Below are 16,148 nucleotides of genomic sequence, written 5' to 3'. Positions count from 1 at the left end.
GTCATGATCCCAGGGTCCTGGGATGTCATGATCCCAGGGTCCTGGGATCGAGCCCCGCATCAGGCTCCCTGCTCTGTTCAGCGGGAAGCCTGCTTCTCCCTCTCCCACTCCCCCTGCTTGTGTTCCTGCTCTCGCTAGCTCTCTGTCAAATAAATAAATAAAATCTTTAAATTAAAAAAAAAGAGAAACTTTAGTAATAACTCCTCTAAGAAAGAGATGTAAGGCAGAGTTTCTCAACCTTGGCAACTATTGACATTTGGGCTGGATAATTCTTTGTTGTGGGAAGCGGACTAGTGATGTTTAAGAGGCATCCTTAATTATAACCACTAGATGTCAGCAGCACCCTGCAGTTGTGACAAAAAAAAATTATCTCCGTGTGTTGGCAAAAGTAACTTCTTTTTTTTTTTGCTCTAAGGCCCCAAATCCTCTCCCCTTTTGTGCCCCTCCCCCAGGAATCACTGCTATAAATAATACCCTCGTGTATATACCTAATTTATTTGAATTAGTTTTCAGAGCACAGCCTGAATGACATAGGAGGTGGACTTCAGGTGGGAAAGGAATGGTTGAATACAGATAAAGGGCAGTTGGGGATGGTACTGGAGTTCAGGAGGAGACCTGTGTGAAAGGGTGGATATCAAGGGGAATGTCCCAGAAGGCCTCTTCCCTTCAGCATGGACTCCACAGTGGAGGTGGCTATATCACATTTGGCCTGGCTGGGGACAAGCTACAGAGCTGTGGACTCAGACTGAGGGTGAGTCATTCAAGCTGGGCAGGCCACAGGTAGGGGCCCTTAGTCCCAATGCGGTTCCAGTTCTCACATCATAATAGGAATGGAGACATTGGTGGCTAGGGTGATCTCCAAAGAGCTGGAGCCTGCAGTAGCGTGTAGACCGCAATTAGCAAAGACCTGGGCTGGAGTACTCAACAATAGTGAATGGCAGGTGCTATAGCTTGGCCTGATTTAGGGGCACTTGGAGAAATTCTGGAGCGGGGGTAACTAAGGACACCAATGAGGTCCTGTCAGTCATTTGCATGGGAGTAACAAGCTCGTGAAGTTCAGCTGTCAGTTTAAAGAGACCACTTGTTAATGCCTGGAGATATTCATGTGTAAGGCTGGCAATAGCATTTTTTTAAAAAGATTTTATTTATTTAGGGGCGCCTGGGTGGCTCAGTTGGTTAAGCAACTGCCTTCCGCTCAAGTCATGATCCTGGAGTCCCGGGATCGAGTCCCGCATCGGACTCCCTGCTCAGCGGGGAGTCTGCTTCTCCCTCTGATCCTCCCCCTCTCATGCTCTCTGCCTCCCATTCTCTCTCTCAGATAAATAAATAAAAAATCTTTAAAAAAAAAAAAAGATTTTATTTATTTATTTAGAGAGAGCACGTGAGTAGGGGGGGAGCAGAGGGAGAGAGAGAGATCCACTCTGAGCGTAGAGCCCAACGCGGGGCCGGATCCCACGACCCCAAGATCATGACCCAGGCAGAAATCAAGACTTGGGCATTTAACTGACTAAGCCATCCAGGCACCTCTGGCAGTAGCAATTTCAATACTAAAGAGCATCTATTTTCCTAGATTTGCTGGTTGTTGTCATTCTCTGCAGACATCCAAGCTGTCCCACACTTTAGCGTTACTGAGCTCTGAGAAGTGCAGAGATCTCTCCCAGAGTAGGGAGGGATGGGATAGAGAGATGGTATTGGGTTATAAGACACTCAAGTAACCGTAATCTCTGGAGATTGTCGAACACACCTCACACCAAACATATCACATAATCCAGGGATTAATTTTCTGGGTGCAAGTGATGTATAGCAATACCTGGGAAGAATTGCCTAATAAAGAATTGACTAATTATCCAACGATTATGTACCTTCAATATTTCTCACTCTGGGAGAGTTGGCAGCGGTTAAACTCATTTTAGTGCCGCACAGCATGCTTCCCCAAACACAAGCACTAAAATATCATTCTTGTTAAATAAAATAGATCTCTTGTTTTAGTGATAAAGAAGTTGGGAAGATGGCTTCTACCTGACTCTGACGCCTGCCCTCAATGATATAAAGTTTGCTTCCCTGCAATTTCTGTAGAATTCCAGTAGAAATCCAAAACTCTACCAGATATTTCTGTTAATTCCTTGGGGATTTATAATCTTGTAGATTAGGGATCCCTACCAGGGAATGTAGGGAGCTTCTAGAAGCTGGAAAATGTACAAAAAGGATTGTCCCCTAGAGCCTCTGGAGGCAGTCTGGCTCTGCCAGCACCTTGATTTCAGTCCAGTGAAACCTGTTTCAGACTTCTGACCTCCAGAACTGTAAGATGATAAATTTGTATGGTTTTAGACTACCAAGTTTGTGGTAATTAGTTATAGCCACACTAAGAAATTATACATCCTCCCCCAAATCAAATACAAAAATGAAAAAACAGTAACATTGTTTTTTTTTTTCCTTTTAAAAATATTGCTTGGTGTGCAATGTCTTTTAATAAAATGTCATAATCAAAGGTGACTGCTACTGATGGTCTCTCAGATCATATAGCAACCTTTTCATGTTTCTTGATCAATACCAGCAAATGACTGAATTCATAGTGCTTCAAATCAAATGACATAAAACAAGAGAAATGCTTGGAACAGTTCGACAAATTAAATTCCAAGCTTCTTTTGGAGAAAGCTGACTTTTAATTGACTGCATACTTGTTTTACTGTTTTTCTCACTGGATTATAAGCTGCACGAGGTCTGGGGAAAATGCTTTCTTCACTGAAGTTAATTACCTCAGTCAACTTGATGTAGACCACATCTGTCCATTCCGAGTTCCTAGAAGAATGCGCTGGCTCTCCTGACATCTTATGACCACAGTATAGTTTAGATCCATGTATTCATTTCCAAACACAACAAATCAAGATTACCTAAATAACAAGAATCCCACTCCCTAAGTATACTGTAATTATAGAAGTAGGTAGTAAAACTCTCTAAGCAAAATGGGAGCATAGAAATGGAGAGTAGAACTACTTAAGGGAACAAAGGAAAGGGGACCATGGCCGGGCTGACCCACTATGGGAGCCTATGTTCACTTAAAGGGAAGAGGGGCTATTAGACAAACCCTGTTCTACATGGAGGTAAGCAAACCTAAGGCATTAGAGAGAACCTCTTAGGCCTGTTCCCTTGACAGAACTACCTGATGGTAGGGGATTCCTCAGACATAGACCATCTCACTTCTTAATAGGGCTGTGTGCTCTGCGTTGTACAAGAGGGTAAAGCTCCATCCCAGAACAATCATTGCCAGATATGGGACGAATGAGACATTTTTTCCTGAGAGCCCCTTCGCTCCTCCCCAGCTTGGGCACAGTAAGAAATATTAAGACATTTCACCTTCATTTGCTTTTGTGCACACAAGACACAGTGGCAAAGAGCATGTGGAATCACACTGTCTGGTTTCAATATTGGACTTTGCCACTTATTGGCTGTGTAATCATGGGTTGGTTGGTTCACCTTTTTTTTTTTTTTTAAGTTTATTTATTTATTTATTTTTAGTAATCTCCACACCCAACATGGGGCTCCAACTCATGACCCTGAAATCAGGAGTTGCATGCTCTTCTGACTGAGCCAGCCAGGTGCCCTGGTTCACCTTTCTAAGCCAAAATTTCTTACCTATGAAGTCAGGAGAGTCATAGATCTTTCCTCATGGAGTTGTGATGAAGTGAAATGGAATAACACATGGAAAGCCTGTCTCACTAAAGAGCATTCAGTAACTGTGGATGTTACTATCACTATTATGACAGGTCCCTCCATCTGTGCAGTGGGCAGTCTGCACTAACCTCCAGCAGGAGCCCTTCCCCATTATAATTTGGGGAATCATGTCATGTCTCTGACTGTGCAGCTGCTGAGGCAGGTGCTCTGCTGTGATCTTTAGGCCAGGGCAATCTAGATCTTCCCACCTTAGGACGCAAGTCAGGGAGCCCTGGACATGCCCACATATGGAGCCTGGTAAAGCCTCTTGGGCAGCAGGCATCCCGCCCTTCCCTTGGAGGGACTGACCTATGTGGGGGAGAAGAGATTTTGGAAAGGTGATCACTTCTCAGCTCACTCCTAGTTCTATATCAGATGGGATGCTTCTAGCAGACCAATTGAGTTTTCAGGTGAATACATTTTCTGCAAGGTACCAACTCTAACCTAACTCTGAAATAAAGGGATGGAAATGTAAGCAAATACTGAAATAAAGGTTAGAAGTGCAGTATGTATGCACTAACAGCAGTATGGCTTTGGAATTTTTGTGCATAAAATTATTGCATATAAAGTATTATTTTTTAATTGGAGTATAGTTGACATTAGTTTCAGGTGTAAACATAGTGATTCAACATTTATCTACATTATGTAATGATCACCACGGTGAGTCTATACCATCTGTCACCATACAAAGTTATTACAATATTATTAATTATATTCCCTATGCTTACTTTATATCTCCATAACTTATTTACTTTGTAACTGAAGGTTTTCACCTCTTAATCCTCTTCCCCTATTGACACCTAGTAACTGTGTCAGAGAAACAGAGCAAGTGTTTATCTTGTGATCACTATGAATTTGGCAGCAGTTCTGGTTCTGTGGGGCTCTGACTTAGCTGATTAAGTATGCAGAATCTTGACCACTGTGTCTTTGGCATAAACAGACCTGTGAACTCACAGGACAGCAGCATTAAGGAGAGAGGAAACAGCCAATATAGTGTGTAAATGTGTCTATGTGTATGCGTGTGTCTGTGTGTATTTACAAATAGGAAAGAACAATGAAAAGTAAAGAGGGAAACTCATTTTGAATGGACAGGGTTTTGATGTGAGGAAATGAAACTTGAGCATAGAACTATGAGTCCAGGGGCGCCTGGGTGGCTCAGTCGATTAGCGTCTGCCTTGGGCTCAGGTCATGATCCCAGGGTCCTCGGATGGAGTCCCGCATAGGGCTCCCTGCTCCACAGGAAAACTGCTTCTCCGTCTCCCACTCCCCCTGCTTGTGTTCCCTCTCTCGCTGTGTCTCTCTCTGTCAAATAAATAAATAAAATCTTTAAAAAATAAATAAATAAATAGTAAAAGCTTTATTAAAGAAAAAAAAAAAGAACTATGAGTCCAATATCAGAATTCTAGGACCAGTTCTATGTTTGACAATCTAGATGAGTCAAACTCTATGAGTTGCCTTATCAGTTAAATAAAAGGGTTAGGCTTGCAGCCCTGGCTGCAAACTAGAAAATTCCTTGGGAATCTTTAAAAACAAACAAGCAAAAAAACCAAACCAAACAAAACAAAACAGAGAAACTGACACCTGAGTTAATCTCTAGTCCCGTGAATCAGAATCTCTTGGTAGCGAGGCCCGGGCATCAGAATTATCAGTAATTGAAAGAAAGAAAGAAAGAAACCACAAGGTAATTTTATTGTGTAATCATGATTTTTTTTTTAAAAAAAGATTTTATTTATTTATTTGACAGAGAGAGAGACACAGTGAGAGAGGGAACACAAGCAGGGGGAGTGGAGGAGGGAGAAGCAGGCTTCCCACTGAGCAGGGAGCCCGATGTGGGGCTCGATCCCAGGACCCTGGGATCATGACCTGAGCCGAAGGCAGACGCTTAATGGTTGAGCCACCCAGGCGCCCCTGTAATCATGATTTAAAACCACTGCACTAGGGCGCCTGAGTGGCACAGTCGGTTAGGAGTCTGACTCTTGGTTTTGGCTCAGGTCATGATCTCAGGGTGATGAGATGGAGCCCTGCATCAGGCTCTGGGCTCAGGGAGGTGCCTGCTTGAGATTCTTTCTCTCCTTGTCCCCCTCCCCCTGGGACTACCAAACCAGATCTGTATGTCAAGTCACAATAATCCTGCAGAAGCAGATGAGAGAGGGACTATGTGTCTGTGAAAGTGCCGGCTGACCACCAACTTGATATTCTAGAAATAGGAACTTCTATAATAAGGACCCAATATTTGGTATATGTCCTTAGTGTCTGCTCAAGTATAAGTTTGTTTCAGGTGTTTTGGTAGTTGTACCTCCTGACGGTCATCGGTTGTTCAATGGCCTGTAGGTGAGATCTAGTCCCTTACTTTTCCAAAGCCAGGCAAATACCATCTAGGGACAGACCAGACTCAGAGAACCAGAGGTGCAGAGCTAGATCATACCCATTTCCTCTCAGGGGGTTGGCTGATCAGGTACCCTATTTGGTGCCAAAACTGGAAGCAAATTGGATGTTCTTCAGCAGGTGAAGGGCTAAATAAACTGTGGTACATCCATACAATGGAGTATTATTCAGCAGTTAAAACAAATGAGCTATCAAGCCATAAGGACATGAAGGAACATTAAATGCATATTGCTACATGAAAGACACATTTAAAAAGACTACATATTATATAATCCAAGTATACGACATTCTGGAGAAGGCCAAATTATAGAAATAATATTAACAGATCAGTCCTTGCCCGAGGTTTAGGGGGAATGGTATGGGGGAGCACAGGATACTTTTAGGACAGTGAAACTCTTCTTATGATACTATAATAGTAGATACCTAATATTATGTACAATAAAAAGATGAACTGTACTGTGAACTCTGAACTTTAATTAGGAATAATATATCAATATTAGTTCATCAATGGGAACTAATATACCATACAAATGCAAGATGTTAGTGTAACAGCCCAGCAGCTGATCCTAAGGGTTGACTTGCTTCAAGTTAACACACTCCTTACTTGGTGACCTAAGTCCCTTGACCTACAACAGACGGATTTACTTTCTTTGAGATTTGCAGACCACTGGCCTTGAGGAGTGAAGGACCAGAACTTTCCCAGGCCACAGAAGCCAGCAAGTCTGTTTGAAGCAGTCTCGGCCTCCTGATTAGCCCAGCAATTTTTTTTAGCAAAATGTTTTTCTTTTTTTTGGTCACACAAGTGATTTTACTGACCTCCCTTTGTATATCTGTAGATGTTGCCTTCCTTTGCAGAAAGAACAGAGTACTCCTGCACATCACGGAACAAGAACCAGAACCCCCCTCACACAATTCCCTGGCACTAAGATAACTTTTGTAGCTGGTATCGTGGAGTCTGCACATAATCAAGGATTGTTGCAGGCCATTGCACTCCCTTTGCAGATTAACTACCCTACACCCCTTAAGAAACCCCTAAGCCGGGCAGAACCCTTGGAGTTGGCTTTTGAACAAGAGCCCACCTCTGTCTCAGGTTGCCAGCTTCCTGAATAAAGCTCAAATTCCTTTCCAATCAAAAACTTGTCTCTTGAGTAATGGCTTTTCCAGGGACTGGCAGCTGAACTTGGGTTCCATAACATTAATAATAGGGAAACTGGGGGCGCCTGTGTGGCTCAGTTGGTTAAGCAACTGCCTTCAGCTCAGGTCATGATTTCAGGGTCCTGGGATCGAGCCCCGCATCGGGTTCCCTGCTGGGCGGGAAGCCTGCTTCTCCCTCTCCCACTCCCCCTGCTTGTGTTCTCTCTCTCGCTGTGTCTCTCTCTGTCAAATAAATAAATAAAATCTTTAAAAAAATAAATAAATAAATAAATAAATAATAGGGAAACTGTAGGAGGGGTGAGGGTGTGGTGGAGGCAGGTATATTAGAACCTTGTACTTTCTGTGCATTTTCCCTATAAGCCTACAAGTGCTCTAAAAATAAAGTTTATTGAGTGAAAAAGAAAAAAAACTTGCAGTAAGGGAGGTGACTACTGCAATGGGAGAGGGTGACTATGGCCTTAGGGAAACAGCTCTGATCTTAAGATCCGCAAATGTCTGAAAGATTAATCACAAAAGTGTGTGTGTGTGTGTGTGTGTTTATAAATAGGAAAGAGCTCACAGAGTAGGCAGTTAGACAGGAGCCGGTGATAAATAGGTGACACATTAGAAGCCTGAGGGTACGACATCCTGACCTTGTGCCTCCAACAACCTGGCCTTAGGGCTTCCAGCACTCCAGGGCTGACAGACCCAGAGCCACAGGTGCAGAACATGCCTCTCCTCTTCAATCTCTGCCCCAGGGTAACCTATAGCTTCATTATGATTTATTTAAACTGTGGTTTTAAGACACCCACCCCTATGGGGGAAGGTGGCCAGGATAGTTGCAACAAGAACCTTGTAGGGCCAAAACTCCCCCTCCGAAGTGGTAGGAGGAGTCCCTTAGATGATTAGAAACAATCTCTGTTGGAGAGTGTTTTAACTGATGTGATTTTGGAATATAGTGAGGTTTGGTGGGGTGAGGTCCGGAGCCCACGACCAAGAAAGAATTCTTGAGACGCCTTTGGTGCAAAATGGTGGTTTATTAAAGCACAGGGACAGGACCCATGGGCAGAAAGAGCTGCTGCACCGGGGTTGTGAGGGGTGGCTGATTATATACTTGAGAGTTGTGGGCAGTAAGGAAAGGGGAGTTTTCAAAAGAACTTTCAAATGCTAAAGAGGATCTACAGGATACAGAAGGCCCTGCCACTGTCAAGCTATGGTTGTTTTTCCCTCTAGCAAGGCATTAACATTAAGATAGTTGGGAGCTTCCTGGAAGAATGTCACACATATGCCACCCAGGAGGTGGGAGGGTGGGTTGCAGGGTGTCAGCTTGTGCTTTGTCCTCAGCCTTCTGTTCCCTCATCACTATGACCCATAGCCTTCTTTTTATGTTATATCTTTTTATGTTTTATCTTTTCATGGATAAAAGAAAAGACATCCTTATCCCTGATGCAGTTACCACTTCTGGGCCTGCCCACTCTCCCTTCTCCACTGTCCTTAATAAACTGCTTTGGGCTTGCAACTTTCCTGCTGGCTGTTTTTATTGGAGCGTGGATCCTCACGTAAATCTTTTGTGGGTAATCCAATAATCAACACCTCCATTTACACAATGTAGACTCTCGCACTGGTAACAGAGCAATGAAAACTAAAGAGAGGGTTCCTGGGTGGCTCAGTCGGTTAAGGGTCTGCCTTCGGCCCAGGTCATGATCCTGGGGTCCTGGGATCAAAGTCCCGCATCGGGCTCCCTCTTCAGCCTGGAGTCTGCTTCTCCCTCTCCCTCTCCCTGCCCACTGCTTGTGCTCTCTCTCGGTCTCTCAGATAAATAAATAAAATCTTAAAAAAAAAAAAGAAAAGAAAACTTAAAGAGAGAAACTCATTTTTTTAATGGAGGTGTAGACAGGCAAGAAGGAACTGGGTTTCAGGAGCAGGGCAGTGGGCAAGATCAGAAAATACCTTTCATTATTGTCAGCCAAGTTTTGAGAGGGATTGTTTGGCATTCCTATACTTGTTTAAACTTAGGAGTAAGTCAAATTTCAGGGTCCTGTGGGGGAAAAGAAAAATTTAGTCAAGTTAAATTTACAGGTACTTTATTCTGATTGGTCATGGGGACAAATGGTTTGGCTGATCATTTATGAGACAGAAGGGAATGTGGTGGTTTTGTGTCTAGTTTTGTCATAGGTAAACAAGGGGCCTGTGGTGAGTGTTAGTAACATGGAAAAAGGTGGTTCTTTGCCATTTAACAATGGGTGTTGGTAAACACCCCCCAAGATACGGGAGCGAAGACTTATGGGAAATGTAGTTTTCATTCTGGTGTTGGACTTCTGGGCTGCTTTTGCTTATGTTCACTTTCACTCCGCATCTGTAAATTGTCTTTCCCCAGGGTACACCTTTGCGTGGGTGGCGCTTCCAGGGTCGCGGAATCTTTGCACTCCCTAGGGGCCAGTACTACCGGCTAGGGGAGTGGCGGGTGAGTCCCGGAGGGTTGGTGGAGGGCCAACAAGGGTCTGTTCGGCTCAGGGGTGCGGGGGGGACAGCAGAGGGGGCCCCGCAGCGGGACCTCTGGCACTTGAGCCTACCCAGGGCGGCTGGGGGTGGCCTCGGCCTGGAGGAGGAAGGGCCGGCGTCCGGTGTGGGGACGGGGGCGCAGGTCCCGGGAGGTTGCAGAATCTGTGAGCAATGTCGCCGCTCCTGCCGGAGCTCTGTTCAAGTTACTGAGCAACTCTGGGAATGACATTCAGTTTCCCGTTGTGCGGAGTGAGAGTATTTTAATACCTGACTGCGACTGTTGGTTTAATACCAACCTGAAGTGGTTCTGCGCTGTTAACGTATATGCTATATATATTTAGATTTTTGTCATCAAGAGATCTCACTTCCATATTGGAGGTAAGTTGGCTGTTTCCATGTTAAGAGAAGAGGAAAACTGAGGCTCAAAGGTAAAGTGATTTACCCAAGATCACACAGCCAGCAGCGGTGGGAATCTAGTTTTCGATCTGTTTTTCTCTCCATCTCATGTTCTTTCTAATAAACTGCCCTGCCTAAAACCCAGCATTGTTATTCATAGCATTGAGCACTGATGGTGTCTTTACAGAATCCAGGAAAATAATTGTGAAGCATACGGGGACTGAATAATTTCTTGGCCCTTGTGTTTATGGGATTTTTTGTTATTCTTCTGAGCCCTTGGGTCAGGCAGCACAATTTCTGGGCCAGGTCTGCCCTGTCTAGCTTTTGTCTTTGGAGGCCTTCATTTGAGTTTGTAGATGGCCACGCCCTTGATTTTTTGGGAAAGTATGACCTGAGAGTCAGATTGGGAGTCCTGTTTGAAAGTTCCAACCATATTTAATTTGTCCCCATGGCTCAGGTCCCAGCTCTTTTAAAGCAAAACAGCTCTTGAGGTAAGAAAGAGTAGTCCCCAGGAACCTCACCTGGAAGATCACTCCTTGATCTGAGTGAGACCTCTCACCAGAGCTCCACACAGAGACAGAAGGGTCCCAGGAAAGACTATATCCTAAAACTGACAGGACAAAAGTAATTCTTGGTCCTCCTACAGAATGAGCAATGCTTAGGTGATGTCACCTTAACCAGAAGTCATTGCAGGCTGTCCATTGATCAGCTTTAAGAACTGAAATAAGGCTAGCAGCATGAGCAAAGGGTAGGCAGCACAGCTGAGGGACCTCACAGGAGGCTTGGTGAGGACACATTTTGGGAAAAGGAATCACCAGCCACAGAAGGAGAAATTGCCCTTCTTGTTCACTCTCATCACTCCCTTTACTCTGCGCTCGCTCTACAACCTAGAGCAGTGTATCACTGGTCTTTCTATTCTGACAGTAAAAAATCAAATAACTAATGCATAAAGACTTTGAAGATTTTAAAATTTTGCCTTTATTTAAGAGGTGAAAAAGAAAGTGGACCAGAAGGTAAGTGACTTGTTTAGAGTCACATGATTTATTAGTGGCATGCCCAGAGAACTCCTTGCTGTCCCCCATTAACAATGACGTCACCTCAAATTTTTTATTAAAAGATCTTTTTGAAAAACCATAACCAAGTTAGAATAAACAAAGTACCCCACCACTTTTCAGGGGATGCTGATGAGGGGATGCTAACCCAAGGGCCAAACATTGTTACTAGGCATGCAGAGAAATAAAGGCAATGTCTTTCCTGTATTGTTCTTTGTTTAATTAGTTCTCAGTGATTTTTACTTTTTTTTTTTTTTTTTTGGTCACTAGAGGGGAAGATAAATTCTTCTTAGTAGGAAATTAGTCGGAAATGTTTACATTCATTCAACGAAAAATCGCATTCTAAGCTCTCTGTGACCAGAGTCAGCATAGACACTGGGTGCTCCTCCACAGGCTCTGTCCTGCCCTTAGGGTTGAAGGGCCCAGCCCACAGAGGCTTTGTATGTAGCTGCTGTGTGTGTGTGAAGCTTGCTAGGCGGATAAGCCTGAGAACTGCACAGCTCACCTGGTTGCATAGGACCTCATTTTCTTACCTTCTTTCCCAGCTGTACCTTTACAGTTCTCTTCAGTTTTCCAAGAGCAACAGGAAATGAACGAATCACAGGTGAGTTTATTCCTGCTTTGTTTCACCGTGATTTTGTGAGGTTTGTAAGGGAACAGAAATTAAAATAGAAAAATAGAAATAGATGAAAATCAATATCAGAGACCCTATAGACTATCAGGTCAAGAGCTGAGCAAAGTCAGCATATTGATAAATCCTGGTCCTATAAAGCCCCAGAGTTACCAAATTTGAGCTGCAAGTTTGCCTCTGATCTTCCCGACAGCAGAGGAGAACCAGAGAAAAAAGTCTTTTAGGGCACTAAAATGCTGGCACTGCTGTAACATTATCAGAGACTGACGGCTTAAACAACAAATAATTATTTCTTATAGTTCTGGAGTCTGGTAACTCCAAGATCAAGATGCCAACCTATTTGGTTCTTAGTGAGGACCCTCATCCAGTTTGCGCATGGATCTCTTCTCATTCGCATGGTGGGGAGAGAGTAGGTGGCAAGCTCTCTGGTGTCTTTTCTTCTCAGGGCACTAATGACCCAATTACCTCCCAAAGTCCCCATTGTCAGATACCATTACATTGGAGATTAGGGCTTCAACATATGAATTTTGGTGGTGGGACACAAATGTTCGGTTCATAACAGAGTTCGAGTACATAATTTTCTAACGGTCTTGCTGGGTCCAGCGGTATAGAATATCTGGAAGAAGGCTGAATGGCCTACATGTCCTTTAAACAGCTCTGCATAAATATGTCCCTCACCTAGGCTGTGGCACTATACGTGTGACTGCTACTTAACCCTGCTTACTTGCCAGCACTTGGTGTTGTCAGACTTTAGACTTAGTGCCAATCTAACTTCTGAGAAAAACTCATCGTTTTAATTTGCATTTCTGAGATTACTAATGAGCTTGTACATCATATATTTATTGGCTTTTTTTTTTAAAAAGATTTTATTTATTTATTTATTTGACAGAGAGAGAGAAAGAGAGAGAGCACACGCAGGGAGAGTGGCAGGTGGAGGGAGAGGGAGAAGCAGGCTCCCCGCTGAGCAGACAGTCCGACATGGGGCTCGATCCCAGGACCCCGGGATCATGACCTGAGCCAAAGGCAGTCGCTTAACCAACTGAGCCACCCAGGAGCCCCTATTTATTGGCTTTTCATTGCTTTTGTGAAAGACTTCATTTTTAATTTTTCTATATTAATTTTTAAGAATACTTGATATATTTTGGACAGTAATTCTTTGGCTATTATATTTGTTGTGAACATGTTCTCCAACTCTGTCCCTTGACCTTTACCTCTACAGAGTCTTTGGCTTTATTAGAGTTTTATATTTTTATGTAGACCAATCTTTTGATCTTTTCCATTTTATTTATTTTTCAATTTTAAAATTCTTCCCTAACTTAAGATAATTTAATATTTAAAATTTTTGTTTAATTAATATTAATACTATTAAAAATATTTAAGCCTTGAACCAATATGGAAATCGTTATTGTAGATAATATGAGGAGGGAATCTAGTTTTACCTTTTAACACATGAAGTACCAGTTTTTGTTTTTTTTTTAAGATTTTATTCATTTATTTGACAGAGAGAGACACAGCGAGAGAGGGAGAGAGGGAACACAAGCAGGGGGAGTGGGAGAGGGAGAAGCAGGCTTCCTGCTGAGTAGGGAGCCTGATGCGGGGCTCGATCCCAGGACCCAGGGATCATGACCCAAGCCAAAAGCAGACGCTTAATGACTGAGCCACCCAGGCGCCCCAGTACCAGTTCTTTACTAATGTTTTTCTCAATGAATTATAATGCCACAGCTATCCCGTATATTACTGTGTCTGCATGCATCTGTTTCTGGCCATTCTAATTCATTCCATTAATCCTTAATTCATTCTTCTTTAGGTTCATCTTGTCCTTTCTCACCTTCTTTCTGTCCTACTGGATGAAACCTGGCATCCTTACCTTGTGCCTGGTTTTCAGAGATTACTTAGGAAGTGTTAGCAGACCCTGGCATAGTCTCTTTGGGTTTTGGTACACACCAGTTACCCCATTAAGTAAGTTTCTTCCTAAACCTTAAGTTGTAAATGTCCATTACACTTAGTAGTTTTTCTAGATCCCTTAAGGATTGATTTGGTTACTAATTTGATTTCTTAGATGGTATATAGTTTTTTTCAGGTTTTCTGAACTTCTTGGTTCAATTTTGGGCACATTTATTTAAAAAATTGTACATTTTTTTAAGTTTTCCAATTTCTTTGCATAAGTATGTTTAAAAGACTTGACTTAAAATCTTTAGTGAATGCTAATTTTTTTAAAAGTATGAATGCTAATTTTTTTATTCCAATTTTTATCAATTATTAAATTTCACTTTAATATAGAAGCTGCTGATTAGAAATGGAAAAACTGTGGTCTGGCTAGTCATATATTGAAAGCCTAAAATTATAGCATGTGGATATAGGATTGATATTTTCTTTTTTTTTTTTAAAGATTTTATTTATTTATTTGACAGAAATAGAGAGCACAAGTAGGCAGAGCGGCAGGCAGAGGGAGAGGGGGAAGCAGGCTCTCCACTGAGCAGGGAGCCCGACGCGGGGCTCAATCCCAGGACCTTGGGATCATGACCTGAGCCGAAGACAGGCACTTAACCAGCTGAGCCACCCAGGTGCCCCCGGATTGATATTTTCAGTTGGTGATAGCATTCTTGAAATGCTTTGCCAGGAGAGGACACAGAGTTGCCACAGTGATGCCAACCATTAATATACACCAAGCTATCATGGTTTATGTGTTTTTTTATCTCTGTGTGTGTGTGTGTGTGTGTGTATTGGGTAATGCATTCACGATGGAAAAGTCAGTACAATACAAACAATATAAATAGAAGTGAATTCACACTCCCATGTCTGTCTTTCACTGCAAACTCCTCTTGTAATTATAGGGAACAAATTTTGTGTATGTCTATTTTCTCCATTTTTAAATTTTTTTTATTTTTTATTATTTATTTATTTATTTATTTTTTAAAGATTTTATTTATTCATTTGAGACACAGAGATACGGAGAGAGAGAGAGAGAGCATGAGCAGGGGGGAGACAGAGGGAGAGGGAGAAGCAGGCTCCCTGCTGAGCAGAAAGCCCGATGTGGGGCTCGATCCCAGGACCCTGGAATCACGACCTGAGCCAAAGGCAGACACCTAACCATCTGAGCCACCCAGGCGCCCCTATTTTCTCCATTTTTTTAAATGCAGAGATAAGTAAATGTGATTTTATAGCTATCTTTCTGGGTAGATAGATATAGGTATGTATATAAACTATATACATGTAAGTATGCATTTCTACCTTTTTCTTGAATGTATTTATATGTATATATGTGTGAATATATATATACATGTGTATTAATGCATGTATATATATGAGTGTATATATGTATGTACTTATTTTTAATCCTTCTTAGCCAAAGGATATAAGCATACCATAAAATAACCTGTTCTTCACCTTAATTTTTGCATTTAAGAATATATACTGGAGATATTTTGAAATTAGTACATAGTAAAATTTATGTAGTTTATTTAAAATTTTTTTTATAGAGATGGACTTCACCTTTTTAAAGTGTTCAGTTCAGGGATGCCTGGCTGGCTCAGTCTGTAGAGTGTAGAGCATATAACTCTTGATCTCAGGGTTGTGAGTTTGAACCCCACATTGGGTGTAGAGATTATTTAAAAATAAAACCGGAAGGAAGGAAGGGAGGGAAGGAGGGAGGGAGGGAAGAAGGAGAAAGAGTTCAGTTCAGTGGTTTTTAGTATTTTCACATAGTGGTGCAGTCATCACCAGTATCTATTTTCAAAACATTTTCATCATCCCAAAACAAGACACCGTACCCATTAGTAGTTACTTTCCTATTTTGCCTCAACTCCAGGCAACCACTGATTGACTTTTTGTCTGTATAGATTTGCCCATAATGGATATTTCATATAAGAGGAATCATAAAATCTGAGGTCTTTTGTGTCTGGTGTCTTTGACAGCATAATGTTTTCAATGTTCATCCTTACTGTAGCATGTATTAGTACTTTTTTTTTTAATGGCTCTGTTATGTTATACAGATATATCACATTTGATTTATCCATTATTTTGGACATCTGTGTTTTTCCCACCTTTTGTCTATTATGAATAAAGCTGCTTTGAACATTTATAGACAAGCTTTTGCATGAACATACTTAGGAGTGGGAGTGGAGTTGCTGGGTCATATGTTAACTTTATATTTAACTTTTTGAGGAACCACCAAACTGTTCGCTAGAGGGGCTGCATAATTCTGCATTCTAACCAGCAATATATAATATAAGCGTTCCAATTTCTCTACATCCTTGACTCACTTGATATTGTTCATCTTCTTTATCATAGCCATTCTAGTGGGTATGGAATGGGATATCATTGTGGTTTTGATTTGA

The 16,148-nt window shown here is 42.2% G+C and overlaps 1 protein-coding gene across 5 annotated transcripts in view; it reads left to right on the top strand.

The window, feature by feature from the left end:
* Positions 1-16,148, top strand: part of LOC118023474 (zinc finger protein 33B-like) — a 51,477-nt gene that overhangs the window by 2,097 nt on the left and 33,232 nt on the right. For 2 of the 5 annotated variants that reach the window (XM_035024656.1, XM_035024647.1), the window contains exon 2: positions 11,726-11,784. The exons of 2 other annotated variants lie outside the window; for them this stretch is intronic. The gene's annotated coding sequence lies outside the window, so the exon portion shown is untranslated. Of the gene's footprint in view, positions 1-9,607; positions 9,695-10,073; positions 10,111-11,725; positions 11,785-16,148 lie in introns of all 5 variants that reach the window. One more of the 5 variants, XM_035024633.1, reaches the window with a different exon arrangement.

The sequence above is a fragment of the Mirounga leonina genome, unplaced genomic scaffold (genome assembly GCF_011800145.1).
Source record: "Mirounga leonina isolate KUSES-001 unplaced genomic scaffold, KU_Mleo_1.0 Mir_114, whole genome shotgun sequence".
Lineage (NCBI taxonomy): Eukaryota > Metazoa > Chordata > Mammalia > Carnivora > Phocidae > Mirounga > Mirounga leonina.
The sequence above is the reverse complement of the archived record's forward strand: the minus strand, read 5'-3'. Positions and strand labels throughout refer to the sequence as shown.